At 40.9% G+C, this 20,450-nt stretch overlaps 1 long non-coding RNA gene across 1 annotated transcript; it reads left to right on the top strand.

The window, feature by feature from the left end:
• Nucleotides 1-745: 745 nt before the first annotated feature.
• LOC129653594 (uncharacterized) lies at nucleotides 746-19,299 on the top strand. The gene is made up of 3 exons (XR_008715172.1): nucleotides 746-965; nucleotides 1,909-2,089; nucleotides 19,231-19,299. It is a non-coding gene; the product is annotated as an uncharacterized LOC129653594 (long non-coding RNA).
• Nucleotides 19,300-20,450: the final 1,151 nt, after the last annotated feature.

Raw genomic sequence — 20,450 nt, 5'->3', positions numbered from 1 at the left:
GGTAGAGAAGGTGGAGCAGATGAGGAGGATCCTGAGTGTTTGAAAAGTGGAGAGACCGTTCTGTCTGAGCTGGAGGTGGGTGTAGATGTGGATTCAGGTAGATACAGGAGCAGGAAAAGAGAAGTGAGTGGGGAGAAGCTGGGATTAATTGTCTCAGAAAGAGGGAACAGGAACTTTGTATTGAGCTGCAGCAGGAGTACCAGGAAGCATACGTGTCCAAAGAATTTTATGGCCCTCCGGCCCTGAGTTCAAAGTGAAACAACCTTCTGGTTATCTGAGTTGATTTCTACCCCCGCACAGGTACTGAGTTGGTGAAAGTGTTCAGTCAGGGATGGAACCTCCTGGGCGTGGCAGTTTGGGGACATGTCCATGCATTCATGATACCTCTCATTTCAAGAGGTGGACCGTAATTCTCCTCCTCTTGAATGTAAGCCATACTCAGTGATTGGCTTGTAATGAATAGAATAAAATGAAGTAGAGTGTAGGAAGGGAGAAAGGAATAAGGATCGGTGGAAAGACCTCTGGCCTGAAAGTCTGTATTTTAGGAAGCAAAGAGAATCCTAGCATGCCTGGAGCTTGGGGAGAGAAGCCTAGAATGGCTGAAAAGGAGCCTGAGGAGGTGGGTGGAGCCGGATGCACAGGGCCCTGTCGACAGCCTCTACAGGACTTGAGGGTTTATCCAGGTCTGTGGGAGGACCCTGCAGTGTTTCCGCAGAGACTTCAGAGACCCAATCGCAAAAGGCACTCTGGGTTCCTGCTTGCTCTGTCTTGGATCAGTCGCTCTGGAGAAAGCCAGCCACCATGGCAAGAAGACACTCAAGCAGCCCAACAGGCACGTCCAGGTGCTGAGGAACTGAGGCCCACAGCCGTGGGAGTGACCCCTGGGGAAGGGGAATCCTCCAGCCCCAGCCAGGCCTTCAGATGACTGCAGCTCTGGCCAGCTTCACTACAAATCTCACGAGACTGTGAGTCAGACCCTCCCAGCTAAGTTGCTCCTGAATTCCTGACCCACAGAACAGTGAGATAAATTGCTTTTTAAAATTTTAAGCCATAGAGTCCTGGGATAATTTTTACACAACAACAGTTAACTCATACACCAGGTGTCATGGATAGATTAAGGAGCAGTTGAAGGGTGGGCTTCCTCTCAGCATATTCAAGAACCCAACTCCTTCTATCTGATGGCCCTGCTATTCCCAAAGGGGCCTTTGGAGTTCTCTGCAAATCTTCTGCATTTGGCTGAAAGTCGAGGATATAGAAAGTGAGAGAGATTGTAAGAGATGGAGGTTTTCAAAGGCCGTATCTGGTAATGAATAATAAAGAGTAATGAAAAGTGGGATGAGGAAGTGACATATAAAATGGAGCCAAAAGAGGATTAGAGGGTAGGAAGGGAGAAAGGCATACAGATCAGTGGGAATATCTCTGGCATGAAAGTCTGTATTTTAAGAAGCAAAGAGAATCCCAGGGTGACTGGAGCTTGGGGAGAGAGGCTGAGAATGGCCAAAAAGGAGTTCAGAGCAGGTGGGTGGGGCCTGATGTGCCAGATGGCACAGGGGCCTGTCGACAGTTTCTACAGGACTTGGGGTTTATCCAGGTCAGTAGGAAGACCCTGCAGGGTTTCAGCAAGAGATAGCTGAACAGATCTGCACAAGCACCAGCCTGGAGGAGGGAGGGGAGCTTCAGCTGGAGCAGGAAGAGTGGTCAGGAAGCTGATACAACTGCTCAGGGAGTGATCAAGACAGTGGTGCTGGGCTGAGCAGGGTGGACAGGCTGAAGGTATGACAGCCAGGAGGCCGTGTTTGATTAACTGTGTGTGCGGGGGAAGGACCTCAGAGGCCCCAGTCGTCTTCTCTCTTTAAATATTTATTTTATTATTTTTTTTTTTTTTTTCCTTTTTTGGCTGCACGGCAGTCATGTGGGATCTTAGTTCCCCAACCAGGGATCCAACCCACGCTTCCTGCAGTGGACGTGTGGAGTCTTAATCTCTGAACCACCTGCCCCAGTCTTCTTGTGGAAGGTAGAATTGTTCTTGAGGATGGGGCTTCCCAGAGACAGCAGATTTGCACGCAGCATGTCAAGTTCGCTTTGTAAGGTAATGAGATACTTGACATGTACAAAGTAATTGATGTCAAATATACATAAGCAAGGGCGTCCCCAGTGGCTCAGGGGTAAAGAATCCTCCTGCATTCGATCTCAGGGTTGGGAAGATGCCCTGGAAAAGGAAATGGCAACCCACGCCAGTATTCTTGCCCAGGGAAATCCCATGGACACAGGAGCATGGTGGGCTACAGTCTGTGAGGTCCCAAAAGAGTTGGACATGATTTAGGGACTAAACAACAATAACAAATACTTAAGCAATGGAGTGAAGTCAAAATAAATACCCAACTTGAGAATCAGACTATTAGCAACATCGCCAGTTCCCTGTTTCTCTCTCCCGTGACACCTCCCTGTCTCCCACCCCAAGATACCATATTCCCAATTATATTATTTTTAAATATTAAGTGGTTTTAAACTCATTACCTTGATTTTATTTTTCTCATAAACCCAAGTGGTTATTTTATTGTAAATATGCTTGCAAAAATGTTCCAGTTAATCACTGAATGGATTTGCTTTTCAGTGCAAAATTGACTGCATTCCAGATAAAGCTGCCAGTATTTTGATCCCATCTCAACCACTGTTGCTCTAACCACTTGTCCCCCTCTGCCTCATGGGGTCTTTATCACTGGGCACAGCACAGTGAGCCTCGGCATTCTCTGAGATGATGCACTTTTTCCCTCCTCTCATCTGTTAAAAGGGTAAATTACATTAATTTTCTTATCCCTAACCTTGCATTTTTGGAATGAATCCAACTTGGGCAGGGTGTCTTATCTTGTCTATATATTACTGCTGCTGCTGCTAAGTCGCTTCAGTTGTGTCCGACTCTGTGCAACCCCATAGATGCAGCCCACCAGGCTCCCCCATCCCTGGGATTCTCCAGGCAAGAACACTGGAGTGGGTTGCCATTTCCTTCTATATATTACTAGGTCCAGTTTAATAATTTGCTTCGGTTTTTCACATCTGCATTTATGAGCCTGTATTATGAGCATGAAAGGGAAAGTGAAAGTTAGTTGCAGTCGTGTCCGACTCTCTGCGATTCCATGGACTGTCCTGCTCCTCCATCCATGGAATTCTCCAGGCAAGAGTACTGGAATGGGTTGCCATTTCCTTCTCCAGGGGATCTTCCCAACCTGGGGATTGAACCCAGGTCTCCCACATTGCAGGCAGGTTCTTTACCAGCTAAACCACAAGGGAAGCCTGAAGTACGAACATACTTGATGCCAAAATCTAAAAAGGTCTGCATAAGAAAAAAAATACTGCAGGTTCATAAACACAGATGTAAAAAACCTAAGCAAATTATTAATCAAATTAGTAATATATAAACAAGATAACACACTGTCCCCAAGTTGGATTTATTCCAAAACTGCAAGGTGGGGAATAAGAAAATTAATTAATGTAATTTACCCTTTAACAGATTAGATGCTACATTTATGACATGTGAATGGGAAAGGTCCCTCTTTTTATATACCCTGGAAGAATTTGTACAAGATAGAAGTGTTCGTTCTTTGAATGTCTAGTGAATTTTCCATTGAGGCCTTTCCTTTGTGATAAGATTAAAAAAAATTTTTTATTGATGTATAGTTGATTTACAATGTTGTGTTTCTTAGTTACCAGTGTGCAGCAAAATGATTCAGTTATGCACATGTACACATTCTTTTTTCAAAATATTCTTTTCCATTGTGGTTTAGCATGGCATATTGAATGGAGTCCTCTGTGCTATATAATAGGAACTTGTTTATCCACTCTACGTCTTTGTGATAACATTTTATCTAGTGATTCAATTTAATATTATAGGATTAATCAGCATTTTTGTTGTTGTTGTTGTGTGGACTTTTCGTTGTGGCTCAAGGACTTAGTCACCCTGAGGCATACGGGATCTTAGTTTCCTGACCAGGAATGGAAGCCCCGTCCCCTGCACTGAAAGGCAGACTCTCAACCACTGGACCACTAGGGAAGTCCCTAATCACGATTAATATTTCTACTTGTTTTAGTTTTGCTGAGTTTTATTTTTGTATAGGACTTGTCGATTTTTATATAATTTAAGCTAAGCTAAGCTAAGTCACTTCAGTCGTGTCCGACTCTGTGAGACCCCATAGACGGCAGCCCACCAGGCTCCCCTGTCCCTGGGATTCTCCAGGCAAGAACACTAGAGTGGGTTGCCATTTCCTTCTCCAATGCATGAAAGTGAAAAGTGAAAGTGAAGTCGCTCAGTTGTGTCCGACCCTCAGCGACCCCATGGACTGCAGCCCTCCAGACTCCTCCGTCCATGGGACTTTCCAGGCAAGAGTACTGGAGTGAGTTGCCATAAATATATTTAAATTGCATAAAACATAAAAGTTGGCATAAAGTTGTTTATAACATCTTTGAATTTTTATTGTCTAACATCTCACTTTTCATTTCTGTTATTGTTAGTTTGTGGCTTCTCTTTTAAAAATTACTCTGATTGCAGCTTGCCAAAGGTTTGTCAGTTTCATTGGTATCATTCAGTTCATTTCAGTTGCTCAGTCTTGTCCAACTCTTTGTGACCCCATGGACTGCAGCATGCCAGGCTTCCCTGTCCATCACCAACTCCCGGAGCTTGCTCAAACTCATGTCCATCAAGTCAGTGATACCATCCAACCATCTCATCCTCTGTCGTCCCCTTCTCCTCCCACCTTCAATTTTTCCCAGCATCAGGGTCTTTTACAATGAGTTGGCTCTTTGCATCAGGTAGCCGAAGTATTGCAGCTTCAGCTTCAGCATCCAACGTATTCAGCTTCAGCTTCAGTCCTTCCAATGAATATTCAGGTTAATTTCCCTTAGGATTAACTGGTTTGATCTCCTTGCTATCCAAGGGACTCTCAAGAGTCTTCTCCAGCACCACAATACCAAAGCATCAATTCTTCGGCACTCAGCCTTCGTTATGGTCCAACTCAAATCCAGACATGACTTCTGGAAAAACCATAGATTTGACTATATGAAATTTTGTTGGCAAAGTAATGTCTTTGCTTTTTAATATGCTGTCTAGGTTTGTCGTAGCTTTCCTTCCAAGGATCAAGTGTCTTTTAATTTCATATTGAAAAGAAAGTAAGGTTGAAGTTGCAAAGTCTTTTACTATCTAGGTTCAGAAATCACACGATGTCATTTCCACAATGTCCTGTTGGTACACAGGTCAGCCTTATTCCATGAATATCCGGCTCATTTGAAGGCCACTTGGGAGGCTGGCTACCACAACTGTCCTGTCTCCTCGGTCTTCTCCATTTGGAACAATTTCTCAGGTTTCTTTTTCTTCTATGAACTTGAAACTTGTGAAAAGTATTGGCCAGTTATTTTGTAGAAGATCCCTCAGTTTGGATTTATCTGATGTTTTCTAATGCTTACTTTGAGGTTATTCAGTAGGGGCAAGAATAATACAGAAGTGATGTGCTCTTCTCAGTGTATCCTACTGGGTGGTATGTGAAATTGGCTTGTCTTATTATTGGTCACATTAACTTTGATCACTTGGTTAGGATGTGTCTGCCAGGTTTCTCCAGTGCAAACTGACTCATTTCCCCTTTGTAGTTAGTAAATACCTTGGGTGAGGGGAGATACTTTCAATTCAGTTCAGTTCAGTCGCTCAGTCGTGTCCGACTCTTTGCAACCCCATGAATCGCAGCACGCCAGGCCTCCCTGTCCATCACCAACTCCCGGAGTTCACTCAGACTTACATCCATCGAGTCAGTGATGCCATCCAGCCATCTCATCCTCTGTCGTCTCCTTCTCCTCCTGCCCCCAATCCCTCCCAGCATCAGAGTCTTTTCCAATGAGTCAACTCTTCGCATGAGGTGGCCAAAGTACTGGGGTTTCAGCTTCAGCATCATTCCCTCCAAAGAAATCCCAGGGCTGATCTCCTTCAGAATGGACTGGTTGGATCTCCTTGCAGTCCAAGGGACTCTCAAGAGTCTTCTCCAACACCACAGTTCAAAAGCATCAATTCTTCGGCGCTCAGCTTTCTTCACAATCCAACTCTCACATCCATACATGACCACAGGAAAAACCATAGCCTTGACTAGATGGACCTTTGTTGGCAAAGTAATGTCTCTGCTTTTGAATATGCTATCTAGGTTGGTCATAACTTTCCTTCCAAGGAGCAAGCGTCTTTTAATTTCATGGCTTGCAGTCACCATCTGCAGTGATTTTGGAGTCCCGAAAAATAAAGTCTGACACTGTTTCCACTGTTTCCCCATCTATTTCCCATGAAGTGATGGGACTGGATGCCATGATCTTCGTTTTCTGAATGTTGAGCTTTAAGCCAACTTTTTCACTCTCCACTTTCACTTTCATCAAGAGGGTTTTTAGTTCCTCTTCACTTTCTGCCATAAGGGTGGTGTCATCTGCATATCTGAGGTTATTGATATTTCTCCCGGCAATCTTGATTCCAGCTTGTGTTTCTTCCAGTCCAGCATTTCTCATGATGTACTCTGCATATAAGTTAAATAAGCAGGGTGACAATATACAACCTTGATGTACTCCTTTTCCTATTTGGAACCCGTCTGTTGTTCCATGTCCAGTTCTAACTGTTGCTTCCTGACCTGCATACAGATTTCTCAAGAGGCAAGTCAGGTGGTCTGGTATTCCCATCTCTTTCAGAATTTTCCACAGTTTATTGTGATCCACACAGTCAAAGGCTTTGGCATAGTCAATAAAGCAGAAATAGATGTTTTTCTGGAACTCTCTTGCTTTTTCCATGATCCAGCGGATGTTGGCAATTTGATCTCTGGTTCCTTTGCCTTTTCTAAAACCAGCTTGAACATCAGGAAGTTCACAGTTCACGTATTGCTGAAGCCTGGCTTGGAGAATTTTGAGCATTACTTTACTAGCATGTGAGATGAGTGCAATTGTGCGGTAGTATGAGCATTCTTTGGCATTGCCTTTCTTTGGGATTGGAATGAAAACTGACCTTTTCCAGTCCTGTGGCCACTGCTGAGTTTTCCAAATTTGTTGGCATATAGAGTGCGACACTTTCACAGCCTCATCTTTCAGGATTTGAAAGAGCTCAACTGGAATTCCATCACCTCCACTAGCTTTGTTTGTAGTGATGCTTTCTAAGGCCCACTTGACTTCACATTCCAGGATGTCTGGCTCTAGGTCAGTGATCTCACCGTCGTGATTATCTGGGTCGTGAAGATCTTTTTTATTGAATCTTTGAATTTATGCAAATATCTTGTTTCTTATACTTTTTAAATCATCAATGATTCCTGCCTGCAGCAGTTACTACTGTGGCCTTTGCCTAATGGTGATTTTCTATTTTCATCCTTTTCCTTTTATTTATGAAATCCTACTGGATGAAACAACTACCCAGCTTCCGTGGTGGCTCAATGGTAAAAACCCCACCTACCAATGCAGGAGGCATGGGCTGGACCATTTGATCCAGGAAGACCCCATGTGCCTTGGAGCGACTAGCCCGTGCACAGCTATTGAACCTGGGCTCTAGAGCCTGGGAGCCACAACTACTGAGCCCACGTGGTTCAACTACTGAAGCCCAAGCGCCCTAGAGCTTGTGCCCCACAGCAAGAGAAGCCACTGCCACAACTAGAGAGGAGCCACGACTCCACTTGCCACGACTGGAGAAAAGCCCGGGCATCAACGAAGGCCCAGCACAGCCAAAAATAAACCATTTTTTAAAAGAGAAAGAGCTGTCACTTCTCCTCCATTTACTTATTTATTTATACCAGTATAGACTCATGGATATTTGTTTTATTCCATGGGTAACAATCCCTTGCAATCTATGCTAGTTAATTTTATGTGTCAACTTGACTGTATCAGAGGGTGCCCAGATATGTGGCTACATATTATTTCTGGTTGTGCCTGTAAGAGTATTTCCAGTTGAAACTAACGTTTGAATCAGTGGACTCAGAACCAGTGAAGAAGTTTGCTCTCCCAAATATGAGTGGGCTTCATCCAGCCCCTGAGAGCTTCAGCAGAATGAAAACGTGGAGGAAGGAAGAATTCACCCCTTTACCTGATTCCTTGAGCTGGCCATAGATCTTCTGTCCTTGGCCATCCTTGTTTTCAGGTCTTCAAATTCAGAAGTAATTGCACCACCGCTTTCCTGGGTCTCCAGCTTGCAGACGGCACATAGTGGGACTTTTCCACCTCCATAATTGCATGAAGAAATTCCTAATAACCGGGGTGCCCAACCTCCCAGATCTAATGCCTGATGCTCTGAGGTGAAGCTGATGTAATAATAATAGAAATAGAGTGTACAATACATGTACTGTGCTTGAATCATTGGAAACCATCCCCGCCCCCCGTTGTGGAAAAATTGTCTTCCAAGAAGCCAGTGCCTAGAGCCAGAGAAGTTGGGGACCACTGCTTATACTAAATCCCTTCGTATCTGTATCCTATTGGTTCTGTTTCTCTGAAGAACTCTAATACACTATCATTGTTTATTTTATTGTTCAAATTGTCCCAGATTAAGCCCCGGGGAGCTCCTTCAGGTTGACTCATCTGGCTCCTTGCTTTCTGTCACTAGGTGATATTCCAGATTCATGATATACCATCTCTGCACCAGCCCCAAAATGAACCATTTTTCCGAAGAGCCCTGATTCCTTTTCACCGAAGAACAGAATTTAAGAACCAAGAACAGGGCATCAGCAGTGCTCATTGTTACTGGGGTGTTATCGCCTCCAGGTCCTCTCAGTGGATAGAGTAGGAAATATGTATGTCTGTACCCATCTATTTATTTCTAGATCTACTCATCTGTACATATGTATTCATCACACAAGTTTATACTAATGCCTTTGATTCTCATCCAACATCACAGGGATCTTTCTAGCTTTCCCCTTTTCCTACTTGTAATTCTTCTCTGACAGTGAGAAATCAGATTCTCATAATTTACAATCTTCTATTTATGTGCTTAGTACATGTAAATATTAAATAGGTTCAGAATTTCTAACCCACATCTCTCTGAGAAACAAATTTGCTACTAAGAGTACAATACTTGTATTGTTCAGTTCTTTTTTCTTACAGTAGTTACTCAAAGATTAAAGCTAGAATCAAGATTGCCAGGAGAAATATCAATAACCTCAAATACACCACACTTATGGTAGAAAGCAAAGAAGAACTAAGGAGCCTCTTGATGAAAGTGAAAGAGGAGAATAAAAAGGTTGGCTTAAAACTCAATATTCAGGGATGGAATGGGGAGGGGGGAGGGAGGAGGGTTCGGGATGGGGAACACATGTATACCTGTGGCGGATTCATTTTGATATTTGGCAAATCTAATACAGTTATGTAAAGTTTAAAAATAAAATAAAATTAAAAAAAAAAAACTCAATATTCAAAAAACAAAGATCATGGCATCTGATCCCATTACTTCATGGCAAATAGATTGGGAAACAGTGGAAATGGTGAGAGACTATTTTCTTGGGTTCCAAAATCATTGCAGGTGGTAACTGCAGCCATGGAATTAAGAGACACTTGTTCCTTGGAAGAAAAGCTATGACCAACCTAGACAGCATACTAAAAAGCAGAGATATTTCTTTGCCAACAAGTGTCCATCTAGTCAAAGCTATGGTTTTTCCTGTAGTCATGTATGGATGTGAGAGTTGGACCGTAAAGAAAGTTGAGTGCCTAAGAACTGATGCTTTTGAACTGTGGTGTTAGGGAAGATCCTTAAGAGTCCCTTGGACTGCAAGGGGATCAAACCAGCCAATCCTAAAGGAAATCAGTCCTGAATATTCACTGGAAGGACTGATGCTGAAGCTGAAGCTCCAATACGTTGGCCACCCGATGCAAAGAACTGACTCATTGGAAAAGACCCTGATGCTGGGAAAGATTGAAGGCAGGAAAAGAAGGGGACAACAAAAGATGAGATGGTTGAATGGCATCACTGGCTCGATGGACATGAGTTTGAGCAAGCTCCAGGAATTGGTGATGGACAGGGAAGCCTGGCGTGCTGCAGTCCATGGGGTCGCAAAGAGTTGGACACAACTGAGTGACTGAACTGAGGTAGTCAAAATATTGTTTTCCAAAGTTACTTAGATGAGATTTTTACCTCATTATTTCCTTCAGAATGGTTGTTACTCATTTTAATACAGTTGGATTCATTTCTTATGGTTTAGTTTCCTTTTATGGGTTCTCCCAAACATTCTCGCTAATTTTATTTGATGTTTTGTGGAGTAGGTAAAGCACTAACATGGGTCTAAGAGTCAGAATTGTGCAAACAAACTGCACTCAGAGAACGGTCATTTCTCTTTCGTTCCTTTTATGCCAGTTCCACCCCATTCCCGCTTATTCCATGTGGGCAACAAACAAACATCATTAGTTCTAGTTTATCTTTCTTGTATTTATTTTTTCACAAAAGAACAGATATATATGTATTTTCTTATAATCTTTTTCTTTTTTACATAAAGAATAGCATTCTCTATGCTTTTAGAAATTACTTCCTAGGATTTCATAGAGACCTTTCTTATCCTTTTTTACAGTTGCATAGATAGGAAAAGGAGTACGTCAAGGCTGTATATTGTCACCCTGCTTATTTAACTTATATGCAGAGTACATCATGAGAAATACTGGACTGGAAGAAACACAAGCTGGAATCAAGATTGCCGGGAGAAATATCAATAACCTCAGATATGCAGATGACACCACCCTTATGGCAGAAAGTGAAGAGGAACTAAAAAGCCTTTTGATGAAAGTGAAAGAGGAGCGGGAAAAAGTTGGCTTAAAGCTCAACATTCAGAAAACAAAGATCATGGCATCCAGTCCCATTACTTCATGGAAAATAGATGGGGAAACAGTGGAAACAGTGTCAGACTTTATTTTTTTGGGCTCCAAAATCACTGTAGATGGTGACTGCAAGCCATGAAATTAAAAGACACTTACTCCTTGGAAGGAAAGTTATGACCAACCTAGATAGCATTTTCAAAAGCAGAGACATTACTTTGCCAACAAAGGTTCGTCTAGTCTATGGTTTCCTATGTATGCAACAATCTAGCTATGATTTTTCCTGTGGTCATGTATGGATGTGAGAGTTGGACTGTGAAGAAGGCTGAGTGCCGAAGAATTGATGCTTTTGAACTGTGGTGTTGAAGAAATCTCTTGAGAGTCCCTTGGACTGCAAGGAGATCCAACCAGTCCATTCTAAAGGAGATCAGCCCTGGGTGTTCTTTGGAAGGAATGATGCTAAAGCTGAAACTCCAGTACTTTGGCCACCTCATGCGAAGAGTTGACTCATTGGAAAAGACTCTGATGCTGGGAGGGATTGGGGGCAAGAGGAGAAGGGGACGACAGAGGATGACATGGCTGGATGGCATCACTGACTCGATGGACGTGTGTCTGAGTGAACTCTGGGAGTTGGTGATGGACAGGGAGGCCTGGCGTGCTGTGATTCATGGGGTTGCGAAGAGTTGGACACGACTGAGCGACTGAACTGAACTGAACTGAGTACTCCATTGTCCGGATGTATCAAATGTTTTCACAGATCTTCTGTGTATAGTATAGTAAGTAAAGATTGTTTCAATTATTTGCAATTGTGATCAATGTTTCAATAAATAATCTTGTGTATATATATTTTCCTATTCTTGGAGGTGTATTTTCAGGGTGAATTTCTCAAAGTGGCAGTGCTGGGTCAAAAGACAGGTACATATGTAGCTTTGGTAAACACTATCAAATTTCCCTGCAGAACTATTGTACCAGTTTGCATTTCCATTAGCAACATATGAGAAGGTGTGTTTCTCCAGTCTCATCATCAGAATGTGTTCTCATATTCTTTAATTTTGCCAATCTGATAGGAGAGGAATGGTATTTCAGTGCTGATTTAATTTGCATTTATTTAATTTTAAGTTAGTCCACAATTTTTAAAATATATTTGAAGAAGATTTTGGTGTCTTTTTTTCTTGTGACTTTTCATATTTTTTTTGTAGTTTTCAAAGTATGGGTTTGATCATTTGTCCCTCAATTTGTAATAGTTCTCTCTATATTGAGGACTTAAACTGAAAAATTTTCTCCTAGCTTGCCTTTGCTTGTTTGTTTATATATTAAGAAGCTATGGGGAGCTTTTATTTTCTATTTTATATATTATATACATTATATATACATAATGTGTATACATACATAGGAACATATTATCATATAATTATATAATATACATTATAGTTACATAAAGTATAATATATATTATGTATAATATATATAATTATATATAATATATAAACATAATATAGACATATATAGACATAATGTATAATATATATATAATGTGTGTATTATATAATACATAATATATATACATAATGTATATATATTATACAAAATATATATTATACTTTATATAACTATAATACATATTATATAATTATATGATAATATACTTATATGTATATATATTATACAACTATAATGTATATTACATAATTATATGATAATATGTTTCTATTGCTGAATGTTTCATGGTGATCAAATATTATATAGGAGAATTTCAACTGCTAGTAAAAATCTTTTCTTCCAAAGGTTTTACAACAGAGGACATTTATTATTTCATATAACAAGAAATTCAGGCAGGTGGAGAATGCCTCAGATTATTAAGTTCGTTGATACCATCAGAGACCTAATTTTTTTTTTTGCATGCACATGGCATATGGAATTCTAGTTCCTCAACCAGGGATAGAACCTGTGACCCCTGCAGTGGAAATGCAGAGTCCCAACATCTGGACCCCCAGGGAAATCCCACATTTTCTTATTTTTTCTTTTCTGATATTCAAATTCTGAAAGAAATGGGAATACCAGACCACCTGATCTGTCTCTTGAGAAATCTGTATGCAGGTCAGGAAGCAACAGTTAGAACTGGACATGGAACAACAGACTGGTTCCAAATAGGAAAAGGAGTACGTCAAGGTTGTATATTGTCACCCTGCTTATTTAACTTATACGCAGAGTACATCATGAGAAATGCTGGACTGGAAGAAGCACAAGCTGGAATCAAGATTGCCGGGAGAAATATCAATAACCTCAGATATGCACATGACACCACCCTTATGGCAGAAAGTGAAGAGGAACTAAAAAGCCTCTTGATGAAAGTGAAAGTGGAGAGTGAAAAAGTTGGCTTAAAGCTCAACATTCAGAAAACGAAGATCATAGCATCCAGTCCCATCACTTCATGGCAGATAGATGGGGAAACAGTGGAAACAGTGTCAGACTTTATTTTTCGGGGCTCCAAAATCACTGCAGATGGTGACTGCAAGCCATGAAATTAAAAGATGCTTACTCCTTGGAAGGAAAGTTATGACCAACCTAGATAGCATATTCAAAAGCAGAGACATTACTTTGCCAACAAAGGTCCACCTAGTCAAGGCTATGGTTTTTCCAGTGGTCATGTATGGATGTGAGAGTTGGACTGTGAAGAAGGCTGAGCACTGAAGAATTGATGCTTTTGAACTGTGGTGTTGGAGAAGACTCTTGAGAGTCCCTTGGACTGCAAGGAGATCCAACCAGACCATTCTGAAGGAGATCAGCCCTGGGATTTCTTTGGAGGGAATGATGCTAAAGCTGAAACTCCAGTACTTTGGCCACCTCATGTGAAGAGCTGACTCATTGGAAAAGACTCTGATGCTGAGAGGGATTGGGGGCAGGAGGAGAAGGGGACGACAGAGAATGAGATGGCTGGATGGCATCACTGACTCGATAGATGTGAGTCTCAGTGAACTCTGGGAGTTGGTAATGGACAGGGAGGCCTGGCGTGCTGAGATTCATGGGGTCGCAAAGAGTAGGACACGACTGAGTGACTGAACTGAACTGAGTGTTTCTGCTTTTAGTAAGATATTGGCATTAGGACTAAGATATATATAAAACTAAGAAATATATGTCACATATTATATATAATATTAACATTCTATATTATATATTAATTATACAAAGTAACATTATATTATACATTGGTTATTATATACATATTTGTATAAGTTCATATACATATATTAAGATATATACATATATACTATATATTAATATATGAAATATCTGTTAATTCCTATTTTCTTTAATGTTTTTAAAAAGAAAGGGTGTTGAATTTGTTAAGTTTTTCTAGCATCTATGCAGATAATCATAATTTTTTCCCTTATATCTATTAATGTGGCCTGTGACATTAATGGATTTCTTATCATTAAATCAATCTTGGGCTTCTGGAATAAATTCCACTTGGTTGTGGCGCATTGTTTTCTTACTGTAGCACTGGATTACATTTGGTGATATTTTACTTTTTTATATGTCTTTTTATATGTTCCAATATTCATGAGTGATTTGAGTCTGTAGTTATCTTTTGTTATTCTGCCTTCTAGGTTTAGATGTCAATGTTTTACCTGCTTCACAAAAGAAATAAGTTGTAACTCAAGCATACATCAATACAGTTAACTTAACTGAAAAAGAAAAGAAACAAAGAATGTTCTGAAATGATTTCTAGAACATTGGCACCATCTGCTCTTTAAAAGATGTGAGAAACTTCTGTGAAACCATCTGGGCCCAGTGCTTTTTTGTGAGGTAGTTCTTTAAAACTTTCCTTATTTCTTCAATGGATATTGGTCTAGCTAAGATTTTTTTCATTATAATGAGATAAATTTTGCTAATCTCTGTTTCCCTAGGACATTATTACTTTATCCCAGGCTTTCCAAATTTACTTTTATTAAAGTCTGCACAGTAACCTCATAATTTCAAAATTCTTTAAAAAGTTTCTTTATTTAAAAAATTATGGTAAGATATGCATAAAATTCCCTGGAGAAGGAAATGGCAACCCTCTCCAGTATTCTTGCTTGGAAAATCCCATGGACAGAGGAGTCTGGTGGGCTACAGTTCATGGGGTCACAAAGAATCGGACATGACTGAGCATCTGAACATATATACATAAAAGTTACCATTTTTACCATTTTTTAAAAGGTATGATTCAGGGCCAAAAGGAGAAGGAGCAGAGGATGAGATGGTTAGATAGCTTTGCCAACTCAATGGACTTTGAGCAAACTCCTGGAGATAGTGGAGGACAGAGGATCCTGGTGTACTGCAGTCCACGGGACCACAAAGAGTCAAACATGACTTACCGACTTAACAACAATAATAATTCAGTGCATTAGGTAGGTTCACATCGTGCAACCCTCACCACCATCCATCCATAAAACTTATTTCCTCTTGCCAAACAAACTCTGTACCCGTTTCCCCCTCTCCTCAGCCCCTGGAAACCACCATTCTACTTTCCGTCTTTATAAATTTGACTATTTTGTATAAGTTAAAAAAAAGTCTTTATTGAGGTAGCATTCATATAGCATATAATTTACTCCTACAAAGTGTACAATTGGTTCTTAGGATATTCAAAGTTGTTCAATTATCACCACAATCCAATTTCAGGACATTTTCATGATGCCAAAAAGAAACTCAGTATCTATCAGCAGTCACTCCCCATTGGCTGTCCCACCAGCCCCAGGCAACCACTAATCTGTTTTCAGTCTCCACAGTTTTGCCTATTCGGGACATATCACATAAATAAAATCATATAATATAGTACCTTTTGTGACTGTCTTCTTTCATTTAAAATAATATTGTCCAACTCATCCATGTTGTAGCATGCATCAGTACTTCATTTTTCTTTTTTTTTTTTGACCACCATACCTCAAGGCTTGCAGGATCATGATTCCCCACCCAGGGATTGAACCCTAGCTCTCAACCGTGAAAGCATGCAGTCCTAATCACTGGACCTCCAAGGAATTCCCAGTGCTTCATGTCTTTTTATGACTGAATAATATTGCCTTGCATGGTCATATCACATTTTGTTTAATCCACTCATCATGTGGGTTCTTTCTGCCTTTTGGCTCTTGGAAATTATGCTGCTGTGAATATCACATACAAGGTTTTGTGTGAACACATATCTTCAGTTCCCTTGGGTATACACCTGGGAGCAGAATGACTGGATTATACGGTAAGTCTATAATTAACTTTTTGAAGAACCACCAAACTATTTTCAGAAGTAGCTGACCATTTTACATTCCCACCAGCAATGTATGAAGGCTCCAATTTCTTCACACCCTTGTCAACATCCGTCATTTTGTGTCTTTGTTAGCCCTCCTAGTGGGTGTGAAGTAGTGTCTGTTGTGGTTTTTTCTTTTTCTTGTTGCACTTCCTTAATGACTAGTGATTCTGAGTGTCTTTTCGTGTGCTTTTGACTGTTTGTGTATCTGCTTTGGAGAAATGTCTATTCTTTTGCCCATTTGAAAAATAGGACTATTTGACTTCTCCGGTGGCTCAGTGGTAAAGGACCTGCCTGCTAATGCAGCAGACACAGGTTCAGTCTCTGGTCCCAGAAGATCCCACGTGCAGCAGGGTAACTGAGCCCGTGAGCCACAACTATTGAGCCTGTGTGCTAGAGCGGGGGAGCTGCCACTACTGAGACCACGTGCCAAAAGTACGTGGGCTGCACGCCCTAGAGCCTGTACTCGGAAACACAAGAAACCACCGCAACGAGAAGCCTGCACACCGCAACTAGAGAGCAGACCCAACTCTCTGCAGCTAGAGAAAGCCTGCACAGCAGTGGGGATGCAGCAGGGCCAGTAAATAAATAAATGCATAATGAAAATGAAAAACCAAGGGCTACACTTGTCAGAGTCCTTTAAATATTACAGGTACAAGTTCCCTATCAGATACCTGGTTTGCAAATATTTTCTCCTATTTTGTAGTTGTCTTTTTACTTTCTTGTTAGTGTCCTTCACAGCATAAAGTTTTTAATTTTTATGTAGCTTATTTTTTCTTTATTGTGCTTTTGGTGTCGTATCTAAGAAACCCTAAGCCAAGATCATGAAGATTTGTGCCCATGTTTTCTTCTGAGAATACTATGGTTTTAGTTCTTAGACTTTAGGTCTATGATTTATTTTGATTTTATTATTCATCTGGTGTGAGGCAGGTGTCCAGCTTCATTCCTGTGCATGTAGTTATCCAGTTGTCCCAGCGCGCATTTACTGAAAAGACTGTTCTTCCCTTATTGAAAGATCTTGGCACTGTTACAGAAAATCAGTTGACCACAAACATAGGGGGTTATTTTTGGATGCCCAGTTCTATTATGTTGATCTATTTGTCTGTCTTAATGGTGAGATGGAGCAGGACCCTATGATCCTTGCCCCCATGTCCTCAGCATACCTTTTGTCTTAGCCAAAGAATAAGTTTAATCAGAGAGGCGAGAAAATCAGAAACAAAGGAAAACAGTCCAACAAGACTAAGTAATTGTTTAGTCATTAAATCTAGTCAAGGACCTATAGTTCCTTCTCAAGGGCTATAAGATAATATTAGGAGCCACATCCTGTGAGCTGTCTTTTAGATACGGAAACCCTCACCCGGTGGAAGAAGTTAATTACATGATGACCAGATTGTAGCCATGACATAATCTGCCACAATTTAAAGAATTGGCCTCTAAGAAATGGGAACAAATCCACCATGGAACTAAAGATTAACTGTACCTAAAACAATCAAGACGATACTAGTCATACCACTGTGATCAGTTTCAAGATGCCTGTCAGAGTTGTCTGCTGTTTCTGCATGTAGCCCCCTCTGTCTATATTGTCAGTGGGGGAGAGTCAACCTTTGGACAGGTGGTAGCCCTTCCCAACCCCGGTTGCTGGAATCCAAAATAAAGTCAACTTTACTTTCCACCAACCTTGCCTCTTTTTTGGCTTTTGAGCGGCAAGCAGCTGGACCCCACTTTCAGATACAATGGCAATACCACACAGTCCAGATTATTGTAGCTTTGCAGTAAGTTTTGAATCCAGGAAGAATGAATCATGCAGCTTTGTCTCTCTCTGCTTTTTTTCTTTTTTTAGTTTTTATTGGAGTAGAGCTGAATTATAATGTTGTGTTCATTTCAAGTGTACTCCCTTATTTTTTTCTCAAGATTGTTTTGGTTATTTTGAGTCTCTTACATATCTACATACATTTCTGAATCTTTACTTTGCTGTGTACCTGAAACTGGAGAAGGCAATGTCAACTCACTCCAGTACTCTTGCCTGGAAAATCCCATGGGTGGAGGAGCCTGGTAGGCTGCAGTCCCTGGGGGCGCTGTGAGTCAGACACAACTGAGCGGCTTCACTTTCACTTTTCACTTTCATGCATTGGAGAAAGAAATGGCAACCCACTCCAGTGTTCTTGCCTGGAGAATCCCAGGAATGGGGGAGCCTGGTGGGCTGCCGTCTATGGGGTCGCACAGAGTCAGACACGACTGAAGTGACTTAGCAGCAGCAGCAGCATACCTGAAACTAATACAATATTGTAAATCAACCAAAGTTCAATTTAAAAAATTAGCCATCACAATAGCTCATTTCTTTTTGTTGTTGTTCAGTCGCTCAGTCATGTCTGACTCTTTGCGACCCCGTGGACTGCAGCACCAGAGAAGGCAATGGCACCCCACTCCAGTACTCTTGCCTGGAAAATCCCATGGATGGAGGAGCCTGGTAGGCTGCAGTCCGTGGGGTCACTAAGAGTCAGATATGACTGAGCAACTTCACTTTCACTTTTCACTTTCATGCATTGGAGAAGGAAATGGCAACCCACTCCAGTGTTCTTGCCTGGACAGTCCCAGGGACGAGGGAGCCTGGTGGGCTGCCGTCTATGGGGTCGCACAGAGTCAGACACGACTGAAGTGACTTAGCAGTAGCAGGACTGCAGCATGCCAGGCTTCCCTGTCCTTCACCATCTCCCAGAGCTTGTTTAATTCATGTTCATTGAGTCGGTGATGCCATCCAACTATCTCATCCTCTGTCTTCTCCTTCTCCTCCTGTCTTCAATCTTTCCCAGCATCAGGGTCTTTTCTAATGAGTTGGCTTTTCTCATCAGATGGTCAGAGGATTGGAGCTTCAGCTTCGGCATCAGTCCTTCCAATGAATATTCAGGACTGATTTCCTTTAGGATTGACTGGTTAGATCTCCTTGTGGTCCAAGAGACTCTCAAGAGTCTTCTCCAACACCACAGTTCAAAAGCATTAATTCTTCAGTGTTCAGCCTTCTTTATATCATTTGTTCATTTCTTTTTATCACTAAATAATATTCTATTTTATGGATATACCACAACTTTGTGTATCCATTCACCTATTAAAGGACATCTTGGTTGCTTTTGTTTTTGGCAATTATGAATGAAACTGATAGAAACATTTGTGTGCAGGTTTTTGGGTGGACATAAATTTTCAACTCCCTTGGTAAATACTAAGGAGGACAGTGGCTGGATTGTAAGTAAGAATATATTCAGTTTTGTAAGAAACTGTCAAACTTTCTTCCAAAGTGCCTGTCCTGTTTTTCATTCCTACCAGAAAAGACTAAGAAATCCTACTGCTTCACATCCTCACCAACATTTAGTGTTGTTAGCGTTATGGATTTTGGCTATTCTAATAAGGATGTAGGGTATCTCATTGTTGCTTTAATTTGCATTTCTCTAATAGCATATGATATGGAACATCTTTTTATATGAATATTTACCATCTGTATATTTTCTTTTGTGAAATGTCTGTTAAGGGTTTTGGCCCATTTTAAAATTGGATTTTGTTTTCTTATGCTTTTTTTTTTGTCTTTTTTTGGCCAAGGCGTGTGACTTGCAAGATCTTGGTTCTCCTACCAGGGATGGAACGCAGGCCCTCAGCAGTGAAAGCACAGAATCCTAACCACTGGACTGCCAGGGAATTCTCTCCTATTTTGGAGTTTTAAGAGTTTTTTGTATATTTTGAATAACAGTCCTTTAACAGATATGTCTTTTTTACAAATGTTGTCTCCATGTCGAATTCTCTTGACATTGTCTTTTGCAGAGCAAAAGTTTTTCATGTTAATGAATTCCTTTATCAATTGTTTTTTCACAGATCATACCTTTGGTGTGGTATTTGAAAAATCATGGCCTTACTTAAACTAATACCGTGTTATGTGTCATTTATATCTCAGTAAAACTGGGGGGAAAAGGTATGGCCAAACCCAAGGTTTTCTGTAACGTTAACTTCTAGGAGGTTTATCGTTTTCTATTTTACATTAAGGTCTATGATCCATTTTCAGTTAATTGTTGTAAAGGGTATAAGGTCTATGTCTAGATTTTTTTTTTCCGTGCAGATGTCTAGTTGTTCCAATATCATCTATTGTAAAGACTATCTTTTCTCCACAGTATTGCCTTTGATCCTGTGTCAAAGAAAGACCCACTATATTTATGTGGATCTATTTTGGGCTCTTGAGTGGGTGAAGCCTGATATTTGTGCACAGCCTTCCCAAGCCACAGGGTAGACTGGGACCCAAGGAGGGCCCTTCCTGGCTGCCTCTTTCCCTGATTGTCTTGTAAATGTCATTGTAAATTGCCATTTTACCTATTGCTACTAGTATCAAGGAGTACCTTCTTAATTGCTCTCCACA

The sequence above is a fragment of the Bubalus kerabau genome, chromosome 5, assembly GCF_029407905.1.
Source record: "Bubalus kerabau isolate K-KA32 ecotype Philippines breed swamp buffalo chromosome 5, PCC_UOA_SB_1v2, whole genome shotgun sequence".
NCBI classification, from domain to species: Eukaryota; Metazoa; Chordata; class Mammalia; order Artiodactyla; family Bovidae; genus Bubalus; species Bubalus kerabau.
This window is presented reverse-complemented; position numbering and strand designations above follow the sequence as displayed.